The sequence below is a fragment of the Vigna unguiculata genome, chromosome 7 (genome assembly GCF_037176805.1).
Source record: "Vigna unguiculata cultivar grain cowpea cultivar isolate G323 ecotype 2 chromosome 7, ASM3717680v1, whole genome shotgun sequence".
In the NCBI taxonomy this organism is placed as follows: domain Eukaryota; kingdom Viridiplantae; phylum Streptophyta; class Magnoliopsida; order Fabales; family Fabaceae; genus Vigna; species Vigna unguiculata.
The window spans coordinates 31749010-31761361 of NC_140798.1; the positions used below are offsets into that span (position 1 = coordinate 31749010).

Sequence of the window (12352 nt, forward strand, 5' to 3'; positions counted from 1 at the left end):
CCCCATTCAAAAACCCCTATTCTATCGCAGAAAACGTTCCAATTCTGTTCCTAATTCGTGCCTTTTTTTCTTTTCAATTTCCTCTTACGCTGCACTGTTCCACATCATACACTACTCTCGTGTCACGTCATAACATTTTTTCTCACTTAACTGGTCAACTCAGTCAGACGTTATCTTATTTAACGGAGTTAACGAAAAGGGACCACATTGATGCAAATTAACTAATTTGGGTACTAAGTAGATGCAAAATTAAAAGCAGATACCATTTAGACACATCAGGACGAAACTGAGGACGTTGCGACTAATTATACCTTTTCTATAACATAACTAAACTTAGTGATAATTTGTTTTAGAGAGTTCCAAATTCAAAATGGTCTCTTAAGTAAAGTATCATTGTGATTTGATACTTTGTTGTTATTGGGTATTAACTGCAGAAGGCCCAATCTTTGTGCTTCACTTCCCGTTTTGCAATCTGCAGCCTGATACGAGAAAATGCCCGCATTTCAATTTCTGCACTTATCATATTCTTTTCTCTTTCAAGCACAGAGCAAATCAAACGAGAAAACTAATTCATCGATCTTCTTTGTTTCTCGTTTGTGAGTTCTTGGTGAGTAATCAATGCTTGTTACTCAATCAATCAATCATCTACGTTAGTACACTGTTTCTTTCGTTTCTAACTTTTAATGTCTTCGATTCTGCTTTCGCTTCAGGTTTGGGTTGTCGCTAACGTTATTGTGTTGTTTGCAGTGACTCTATACCCAATATACTTTTATCTTGCCTTTCTAATTTAGAATATTCAAATTACTCTCTGTGCTAGGGTTTCGTTCTAGTTAATCACAATTTACTCTAATATATGTTGATTTATTTTTATTCTTAGATTAATTTTGTGAATGTTTCGGTTATACTCGTAATTGTGAATGAAACAAGAGGCAATTTTTTTTTTGCTTTTCAATCTTTTTATGTCTTGAATTTACCTTCCGTTCTATTGGGCATCATTTAGTATTTAGTTTTTTATTTCATAATAAATAGGTGGAAGAAAAGGTGGGAGATGAAGCGGAATCAAAGATGGTAAAAGAATAAGAAGAATTTGAGGCGAACATTGCTGGGTCCGAAGAAATGGAACTCAATATCTCTCTTATTCTTGAGAAGATTGAGAATTATACTCAAAGGGTAGCTATGTTTAGTTATACTTATACACCGTGTGAAGCTTGGGATCGTAGTGTATAATTAAGTCATTGAATTCTTTCACTTGATGAACAAATTGCATGTAGGTATCTGAGCTCTTAGAATCATGGAAAATAATGTTAAGGGCGTTAACCAATGAATTTGAAGAGAAAATTGTTATATGTGCTGTGAAGTTGTCACTAAACATTAAGAGATGAAAACTCTTTTACTTTTTTAATGTTGTTGTCTTTCTATGATTTGATCGTTTTAACTTCACATTATGTAGGATACACAAGCATCAAGTCAGAAAATGGCAGGAAGAAATCAGAGAATTGCGTGCACTTGATGCTTCAAATGAGGAAGCCGATGCTCTTCTGCATAATGCTCGATATCTTCTTCAGCCCATTCTTGATGTCTATGTACAGTCGTTAACATAATCGTCCACCCTTGTTCCCCTATGCATTAATAAGAAAAATATATAACCTTTTTTTCTATAAGCAAGAAAAATATATAACCTTGGTATCTATGTTGTTCGTAGCAATTGTACAGAGAGTTTACAATAACTCACGCAACCAGTTCAACGAATCTAGTTAAACTCTCTTTACTTTGTCAGGAGTTTGAATGTGTGCTATGATACCCGGGGACATACTCGAGCAATATTGGATAGTTAGGAATTTAAGATTGAATTAGCTTGAATTGGACTATAGTCTATCATCTGGTTAATCTTAATGTGCAATATATACTCATCAAAATTGGTTAATAATAAGGTTGGCGGGAGAGGGAATAATAGAAATTTTACTATTAATAATAACACTTGGCAAATCTGTCGAATTTAATTTCGACATCAGGCAATTTAAAAGCAAGAAAAGTTTTGTTTCAATTTAATGTAGCAAGTACTTTGTCATCAAAAGGTCCGTGTCAAGTCCTTACTTTTTATTGCATTTTTTTTTATCTCAACTTGCCTTTTCTTGAATTCAATTTGTTTTTATCGATTTCCCGATTATGAGTTGACCTATGCCATAGCTTAATATTTGTAAGGTTTGATGTTGAGATGTATGTTCACATGCATGTTTTTCAAGGTTTGCGGATTGAGGGAAAATTCATGAGATCTATAATGTCTTACCATTTACCTGGATCCCATTTGTGCATTGTAGATGTAGTCTCTATATGGATATACGTAGAAAATGTTTAGGTGGTTAAATAAAAAGAAAAAGAAAAATCAACATTACTAATTTAGTGTTGCTTTGCTTGGCAGCAAGTGAAGGGTAAAACTTTAAAGTTTATAGATATCGATACACTGTGCAGGAAGTTAACTTTTATAGCTTGATTTGTATTCTGCTATATAATTACTGGCTAACAATATGTTGAGATTATCATACAAATATATGAACATTGCATTGAAGAGAACAATTAGCCATCAGTGGGAATAATGATAGAATATTGGGAGGTTTATTTTTTCTATAAAGGGTGTCAACTTTGGTTGGTGTATTTTTTCGCTCCCTTTCCTAATTTATTTCTTTTAATTTATGCATTTTCTTGCAAATCTTGAGTTTATTACTTTAGGTTCTTGCAGTTTAGACTTCTAATTCATTTTCTTGCACTTCTAATTCATTCCGTTATGTGTCTAAACTTTTTGCAATTTAGAAATTCTGTTGGATTTGGCTGCCGGTGTGGTGAGGTGAGAAGCAATAAAAAGAAAACAAAAGTGGAACAAGTAATTATGTTCTTCAGATAAGGTAATTCGTAATTCTGTATGAATAGAATTGTTATGAGATATTATGTTGGCTAACTGTGTAAGTGTGATTGTATGGTTAGAATTATTTAAAAGTGTGATGATGGATTAGTTAGTGAATCTTGGAGTGAAATCATATTGCTTGAGCAAAAAGTTGGTTGTGTTGAATGTGAATTTAGGAATAACATAACATTAATTGATTTTTTAATATATGTCAATCATTATAAGAGTATGTTTATTCAGTTAATGGAGTATCTTTGGTTGTGCTTGATAAGTTAGACTTGGTGAGTTTATTTCCCTAAAAGTTTGACATGGTAGAAGTAATTAGAAAATAGAGGTTCTCGTAAATATTTTTTGCTTATTTAATGGTGATTTTTTTTTCATAGTGATGGTTGTAGAAAATTGTTATGAAACAAATTTCACTTATGTATTATGTTTATATTTTGTCTATTAGAGGATGCTAGCTATCTTAATTTTTGTTATAACTAGAATTTATGTAGAGTAATTGAGTGTTGGATTTCTAGTGAATGGTTTTTGAGGAATTATATATGAGTTCTTTAACTTATAATTGCATTTTAGAAAATATATGTTATGTCTTGTAGCCTAATTATGATGAATTATTATGGTAGTTAGGAATTTAAGTGTGATTGAATGATTAGAATTATGGAGTAGTACAGTGATGTAGTTAGCGATTTAGTTAATCTTTGAGTGAAACCATATCAAATAAGTGAAAATGTGGTTGTGTTGAACATGGTTTGATTATCACATAGCTTTGAGTGTTGTTTTTAAAATGGGCTACTACTCAATAAGATGCCAATATGTTGTATTTGTAATTATGTGTGAGTAATTAGACTTGGTCAGAATTTTTTTTGAAAGGTTGGACATGTTAGGGTAATTAAGAAATAGAGGTTTTTGTATCAATATAATGTTGATTCTTTTCATAGTTGTGCTTGCGAAAATTGTTGAGACAAATTTGACTTATGTATCGTTTAAAATGTTTCTATTTATTCTAATAGAGACGATGGTCTTGTTAATTTTCGGTTGGATTAGAATTTATGTAGATTAATTTTGAGCCAATTTTGTAGTGAATGATGTTTTGGGAATTGAATATGAGTTCTTGAACTTAGGATTGTTTTATTGATATATCTGTTATATATTGCTTGTAATTGTGACGGGTTTCTATGTTGGTAAGGAATGTTAGTGTTATTGTACAATTAGAATTGTCTTGTAATATGAATATGATGATAAATGTATTAATTAGTTAATGTTCGAGTGAAAATACATGATTTTAGCAAAAAAATTGGCCATGTTGAACATGAATTTGAGGATGAAATAACTTTGAATGTTTTTTTTTGTTGTATAGGCAATTGTTAGTAGTATGTAAATTACCTCAAAGCGATATCTATAATTGTGTGTTAGTAGTTAGACTAGATCAATATTTTTCAGTAAAGGTTTTACATGTTAAGTGTAATTAGAAAACAAAGGTTCTTGTAAACCGTTTTAGTAGATTTGATGGTGCTTTATTTCTTAGTGGTGCTTGTGGAAAATTATTATGAGCCAAATATGATTCATGTATGGTTTGGAATTTGTTTATATTTAGTGTAATAAAGGATGATAGCCTTGTTAGTTGCCGTTGGAGGTTAGAATTTATTTAGAGTAATTGAGTGTTGAAATTCTAGTGAAATATTTTTTGTTAATTTAGCCGTGAGTCTTGAAATTAATATTGTATTAATGAAAAATCTGTTATATCTTGTTGCTTAATTGTGATGTAGTATTATGTAGGCTAAGTGTGTAAATGTGATTGTATAATTATAATTGTGCAAGAGTGTGATGATACAATTAATGGATTAGTTAGTGAATCTTGGAACAAATTTATATCGATTGAGCAAAACAGTGTTCATGTTGAATGTGAATTTAGGGATAACATAGCTTTAACTGATTTTTTTAATATATGTCAATTTTGTTAATGTAGTATCTATGATTGTGCGTGAGAAAATAGACCTGATGAGTTTATTTCTCTAAAAGTTTGACATGGTAGGAGTAATTTGAAAGTAGAGGTTCTCGTAAATATTTTTTGCAGATTTAATGATGGTTTTTTTCTTAGTGATGTTTGTGGAAAATTATTATAAGACAAATTCTAGCTATGTACTATTTGACATATTTTATATTTAGTCTAATAGATGATGATATTTTAGTTGTAATTAGAATTTATTTCATTTGAGTGCTTTTATTTTGTATCTTTGAGTTCATACTTGTTATTAGTTCCTTAGCAAGTTCATAGAGTTGTTTTCATTATGTTTGCTTAAGTTTCATATTCTATCTTTTGATTCTAATAGGTTTCTTTCTATTTTGATTTGGTTCTTGCTTGAGTGCAAAATATATATGTTGAAAATATGTTCTAGTGGTTTTGTTTTGGTGCTGGAAAATTATTGAGAAAAGTAGAAAAGAAGTTCATGAACAAAAGAGCAAAAGAAAAAGGTGATCAAAACAAGTGCACTAGAACCACTAGTACCTTCTTTGGGATGTTTATTTTGCTTGCATTTGAAATTTGAAACTATTTTGAGGTTGTAAACTAGACTTTCTAGAACTATTGGTCTCAATTTTGATTTCTTGATTTCTCTTCTTTGACATCCTCCTCTTGATTTTTGCTTGTTTTGTGTGTAGGCTTTCTCTTAAGGTGAACTAACTTTTGAGGTATCATCTTAGGGGTGGAAATCTAAAGGTGACTTGAAGCCATGTGCAATTTTCATTTATTTGAGTTGTAACTTTTACTTGTTATGCTTATTGTAATCTTGGCCTAATTAGGTGTCTTGGAGGAGCCTTTGGTGTTCAATCCCATCTTCTAATTAGAACCTTATTTCTTATAGTGAAGCGCATATTAGTTGGTAAGTGGTTTGAAGGTTTTAAGTGCCTTCTATTCTTACCATTAGGCCGCATAGTTTAGCTTATTTGCTTATAGTTTAGGGTGTGTCCACTTGCCTTTCAAACTTAATTTCTTTTGAGAAGTTTGGTGCAAGATGATAGAGAGAGTTTTTCAATATTTGAATTTTTCTATATTTAGCATTAATTCATCTTTCTCAATTCCAATGTTTACTCATAAGAAATTTTCAAATTCACTTCCTCCTTCCATTGTTTTAAACTCCTCATTAGACTTTTCAAAATCACACTTTGAGTTGATGTTACCTTCTAGGTTACAATTAGCTTAAGGTAGAAAAGGTACTTTTGTGAAGTGGGCATTGAAAGTTCTCAAGAAAATTCTTTCACAATTAATATAAGGTCTTCTTTTAGTCTTTCATTTAGATATATCTTGTTTGTGCTACACAAATTTTTTGAACTTTTGTTTGATGACTACCGTAGATAGACCTATGATCCTTGAGGAATGACACCCAGGTTGATAAATAATATGAAAAAGGTCTTCACACGAAGAAACATGAAGATTTGAGGATAAATCTTGAGAATTAAGGTTTTGCTTTTCCTTTTTTGAGACAAATCTAGGGCTTCCTAGGCTATAAAGAGCAATGTCTTCCATGTAAGCCACCTCTGAATTTGAGTTTTATTACGGGGCCAATTGTTTTGTCATATTACTCTTCTTAGGTCACTAAGGTTAGAGTATCGTTCTTAGGTTTCCATTAATCACAATTTCTTAATAGTTAGTCCAACTTCTCTTCACATCACTTAAACACTATCATATCATCTCCTTGCTTGAGTCATATAGTTTGGAAGAGGAGTAGCCATCACATATTGAATGAAACAATGATGGTTTATGAACCTCATTTTGCATGCAATTAATGGAAACAATCCTTTTTTTTTTGTCTAGTTTAATTTTAAGTTGGGCATGTACTCCAAATTTTGATATCTTATATTGGTCGGAAAACCCAAGTATATTGGAAAAGAGGGTATCTAAATCAAATTGAGTGAGTATCAATCATGATTTTTATTCTTTGTAAATTTTGCACACACATGTGTCATAGTTGTCCCTTTAAAATGTTTCATGAAGCTCTATGTATTCATCAAGGGTAATGATTGTGCCTCCAATTTAGAAACCTCCACCTTGAATTAGTTATATACATAGGAGGAGTTTATCCCATCACTATGTTTGAGATGTTGCTAGCAAGATGAAACTTTTCAATTATCGAACAAACAAATGATGGTTTATGGGCCTCATTTTGTGTGCAATTAATGGATTACAATTGGGTTTTGTATTGAATTTATGGGTCAAAAATTATAGTTTGACTTTGTATGAATTTTATGATGAGGCTCTAGTATTGAAAGTCTTATGACTTGAGTTGGGCATACACCCTAAATGGAATTGATGATTAGCACTTTGATTTTTTTGGTTCACAGTGCAATTTTCATATGGGTATATTTTGAGTTGTACATGTGGAATTCTCAAATTGCACTTTGATATTCCTTGTTCATTGTGCAAATTCCGTATGAGTATATTTTTAGCTGTCCCACCATAAATAGATTTGTAAAAGTAAACTTTGACTTTTTTTGTTCACAATATGAAATTTTAAATTGTTATTTGTTATTTAAACTGTTGATGAATTATTTGTTGGTCTTTTGGTGGTTTGTTAGGCCAAAGTGGGAGGATTTTGGATTATAATTTGACTTCATATTCATTTGTTTTTGTACATATGAGTTGGGTGTCCTCTCTAAATTTAGTTGGCAGTTTTTGCGTACTTTTAAAAGTTTTGGATGATTATATTTAAGTTGTCCTCTATAAATGGTTTCAGTGGGATCGACCGTTCGAGCCCTTTATTCAAAATTATTTTCTCTGTCTAATTATTTTTTAGTTGGTCTTGTACTTCAAATTTTTATATCTTGTATTGGTCGGAAAGCTCAAATTTGGATTGGGTTAAGTGGGTATCCTAAATTGGATTGACCGAGTATGAATCACGATTTTTGTTCGTTGTAAATTTTGAACACTATATCAAAGTTATCCTTCTAAAATGTTTCATGAAGTTCTTTGTATTGATAATGGGTAATGATTGCGCCTCTAATTTGGGATCTTCCACCTTGCGTGAGTTATATAATTTGGAGGAGTTTATCCCATAACAATATCTAGCAAGATGAAACTTTTCAATTATCGAACAAAAAAATGATGGTTTATGGGCCTCATTTTGTGTGCAATTAATGGATTACAATTGGGTTTTGTATTGAATTTATGGGTCAAAAATTATAGTTTGACTTTGTATGAATTTTATGATGAGGCTCTAGTATTGAAAGTCTTATGACTTGACTTGGGCATACACCCTAAATGGAATTGATGATTAGCACTTTGATTTTTTTGGTTAACAGTGCAATTTTCATATGGGTATATTTTGAGTTGTACATGTGGAATTCTCAAATTGCACTTTGATATTCCTTGTTCATTGTGCAAATTTCGTATGAGTATATTTTTAGCTGTCCCACCATTAATAGATTTGTCAAAGTAAACTTTGACATTCTTTGTTCACAATATGAAATTTTAAGTTGCTATTTGTTATTTAAACTGTTGATGAATTATTTGTTGGTCTTTTGGTGGTTTGTTGGGCCAAAGTGGGAGGATTTTGGATTATAATTTGACTTCATATTCATTTGTTTTTGTAAATGAGTTGGGTGTGCTCTCTAAATTTAGTTGGCAGTTTTTGCGTACTTTTAAAAGTTTTGGATGATTATATTTAAGTTGTCCTCTATAAATGGTTTCAGTGGGATCGAACGTTCGAGCCCTTTATTCAAAATTATTTTCTCTGTCTAATTATTTTTTAGTTGGTCTTGTACTTCAAATTTTTATATCTTGTATTGGTCGGAAAGCTCAAATTTGGATTGGGTTAAGTGGGTATCCTAAATTGGATTGATTGAGTATGAATCACGATTTTTGTTCGTTGTAAATTTTGCACACCCATATCAAAGTTATCCTTCTAAAATGTTTCATGAAGTTCTTTGTATTGATAATGGGTAACGATTGCGTCTCTAATTTGGGATCTTCCACCTTGCGTGAGTTATATAATTTGGAGGAGTTTATCCCATAACAATATCTAGCAAGATGAAACTTTTCAATTATCGAACAAAAAAATGATGGTTTATGGGCCTCATTTTGTGTGCAATTAATGGATTACAATTGGGTTTTGTATTGAATTTATGGGTCAAAAATTATAGTTTGACTTTGTATGAATTTTATGATGAGGCTCTAGTATTGAAAGTCTTATGACTTGACTTGGGCATACACCCTAAATGGAATTGATGATTAGCACTTTGATTTTTTTGGTTCACAGTGCAATTTTCATATGGGTATATTTTGAGTTGTACATGTGGAATTCTCAAATTGCACTTTGATATTCCTTGTTCATTGTGCAAATTTCGTATGAGTATATTTTTAGCTGTCCCACCATAAATAGATTTGTCAAAGTAAACTTTGACTTTCTTTGTTCACAATATGAAATTTTAAGTTGTCATTTGTTATTTAAACTGTTGATGAATTATTTGTTGGTCTTTTGGTGGTTTGTTAGGCCAAAGTGGGAGGATTTTGGATTATAATTTGACTTCATATTCATTTGTTTTTGTAAATATGAGTTGGGTGTGCTCTCTAAATTTAGTTGGCAGTTTTTGCGTACTTTTAAAAGTTTTGGATGATTATATTTAAGTTGTCCTCTATAAATGGTTTCAGTGGGATCGACCGTTCGAGCCCTTTATTCAAAATTATTTTCTCTGTCTAATTATTTTTTAGTTGGTCTTGTACTTCAAATTTTTATATCTTGTATTGGTCGGAAAGCTCAAATTTGGATTGGGTTAAGTGGGTATCCTAAATTGGATTGACCGAGTATGAATCATGATTTTTGTTCGTTGTAAATTTTGCACACTATATCAAAGTTATCCTTCTAAAATGTTTCATGAAGTTCTTTGTATTGATAATAGGTAACGATTGCGCCTCTAATTTGGGATCTTCCACCTTGCGTGAGTTATATAATTTGGAGGAGTTTATCCCATAACAATATCTAGCAAGATGAAACTTTTCAATTATCGAACAAAAAAATGATGGTTTATGGGCCTCATTTTGTGTGCAATTAATGGATTACAATTGGGTTTTGTATTGAATTTATGGGTCAAAAATTATAGTTTGACTTTGTATGAATTTTATGATGAGGCTCTAGTATTGAAAGTCTTATGACTTGACTTGGGCATACACCCTAAATGGAATTGATGATTAGCACTTTGATTTTTTTGGTTCACAGTGCAATTTTCATATGGGTATATTTTGAGTTGTACATGTGGAATTCTCAAATTGCACTTTGATATTCCTTGTTCATTGTGCAAATTTCGTATGAGTATATTTTTAGCTGTCCCACCATTAATAGATTTGTCAAAGTAAACTTTGACTTTCTTTGTTCACAATATGAAATTTTAAGTTGCTATTTGTTATTTAAACTGTTGATGAATTATTTGTTGGTCTTTTGGTGGTTTGTTGGGCCAAAGTGGGAGGATTTTGGATTATAATTTGACTTCATATTCATTTGTTTTTGTAAATATGAGTTGGGTGTGCTCTCTAAATTTAGTTGGCAGTTTTTGCGTACTTTTAAAAGTTTTGGATGATTATATTTAAGTTGTCCTCTATAAATGGTTTCAGTGGGATCGAACGTTCGAGCCCTTTATTCAAAATTATTTTCTCTGTCTAATTATTTTTTAGTTGGTCTTGTACTTCAAATTTTTATATCTTGTATTGGTCGGAAAGCTCAAATTTGGATTGGGTTAAGTGGGTATCCTAAATTGGATTGACTGAGTATGAATCACGATTTTTGTTCGTTGTAAATTTTGCACACCCATATCAAAGTTATCCTTCTAAAATGTTTCATGAAGTTCTTTGTATTGATAATGGGTAACGATTGCGTCTCTAATTTGGGATCTTCCACCTTGCGTGAGTTATATAATTTGGAGGAGTTTATCCCATAACAATATCTAGCAAGATGAAACTTTTCAATTATCGAACAAAAAAATGATGGTTTATGGGCCTCATTTTGTGTGCAATTAATGGATTACAATTGGGTTTTGTATTGAATTTATGGGTCAAAAATTATAGTTTGACTTTGTATGAATTTTATGATGAGGCTCTAGTATTGAAAGTCTTATGACTTGACTTGGGCATACACCCTAAATGGAATTGATGATTAGCACTTTGATTTTTTTGGTTCACAGTGCAATTTTCATATGGATATATTTTGAGTTGTAAATATGGAATTCTCAAATTGCACTTTGATATTCCTTGTTCATTGTGCAAATTGTGCAAATTCCGTATGAGTATATTTTTAGCTGTCCCACCATAAATAGATTTGTCAAAGTAAACTTTGACTTTCTTTGTTCACAATATGAAATTTTAAGTTGCTATTTGTTATTTAAACTGTTGATGAATTATTTGTTGGTCTTTTGCTGGTTTGTTGGGCCAAAGTGGGAGGATTTTGGATTATAATTTGACTTCATATTCATTTGTTTTTGTAAATATGAGTTGGGTGTGCTCTCTAAATTTAGTTGGCAGTTTTTGCGTACTTTTAAAAGTTTTGGATGATTATATTTAAGTTGTCCTCTTTAAATGGTTTCAGTGGGATCGAACGTTCGAGTCCTTTATTCAAAATTATTTTCTCTGTCTAATTATTTTTTAGTTGGCCTTGTACTTCAAAATTTTATATCTTGTATTGGTCGGAAAGCTCAAATTTGGATTGGGTTAAGTGGGTATCCTAAATTGGATTGACCGAGTATGAATCACGATTTTTGTTCGTTGTAAATTTTACAAACCCATATCAAAGTTATCCTTCTAAAATGTTTCATGAAGTTCTTTGTATTGATAATGGGTAACGATTGCGCCTCTAATTTGGGATCTTCCACCTTGCGTGAGTTATATAATTTGGAGGAGTTTATCCCATAACAATATCTAGCAAGATGAAACTTTTCAATTATCGAACAAAACAATGATAGTTTATGGGCCTCATTTTGTGTGCAATTAATGGATTACAATTGGGTTTTGTATTGAATTTATGGGTCAAAAATTATAGTTTGACTTTGTATGAACTTTATAATGAGGCTCTAGTATTGAAAGTCTTATGACTTGAGTTGGGCATACACCCTAAATGGAATTGATGATTAGCACTTTGGTTTTTTTGGTTCACAGTGCAATTTTCATATGGGTATATTTTGAGTTGTAAATGTGGAATTCTCAAATTACACTTTGATATTCCTTGTTCATTGTGCAAATTCCGTATGAGTATATTTTTAGCTGTCCCACCATTAATAGATTTGTCAAAGTAAACTTTGACTTTCTTTGTTCACAATATGAAATTTTAAGTTGCTATTTGTTATTTAAACTGTTGATGAATTATTTGTTGGTCTTTTGGTGGTTTGTTAGGCCAAAGTGGGAGGATTTTGGATTATAATTTGACTTCATATTCATTTGTTTTTGTAAATATGAGTTGGGTGTGCTCTCTAAAT

General features: G+C 31.3%; 1 long non-coding RNA gene across 1 annotated transcript; it reads left to right on the forward strand.

Moving 5' to 3' along the window:
• Positions 1 to 364: 364 nt before the first annotated feature.
• LOC114189654 (uncharacterized) lies at positions 365 to 5753 on the forward strand. Its single transcript, XR_003605712.2, has 5 exons — positions 365 to 607; positions 1030 to 1170; positions 1451 to 1583; positions 2809 to 2900; positions 5561 to 5753. It is a non-coding gene; the product is annotated as an uncharacterized LOC114189654 (long non-coding RNA).
• The last annotated feature ends 6599 nt before the right edge of the window (positions 5754 to 12352 follow it).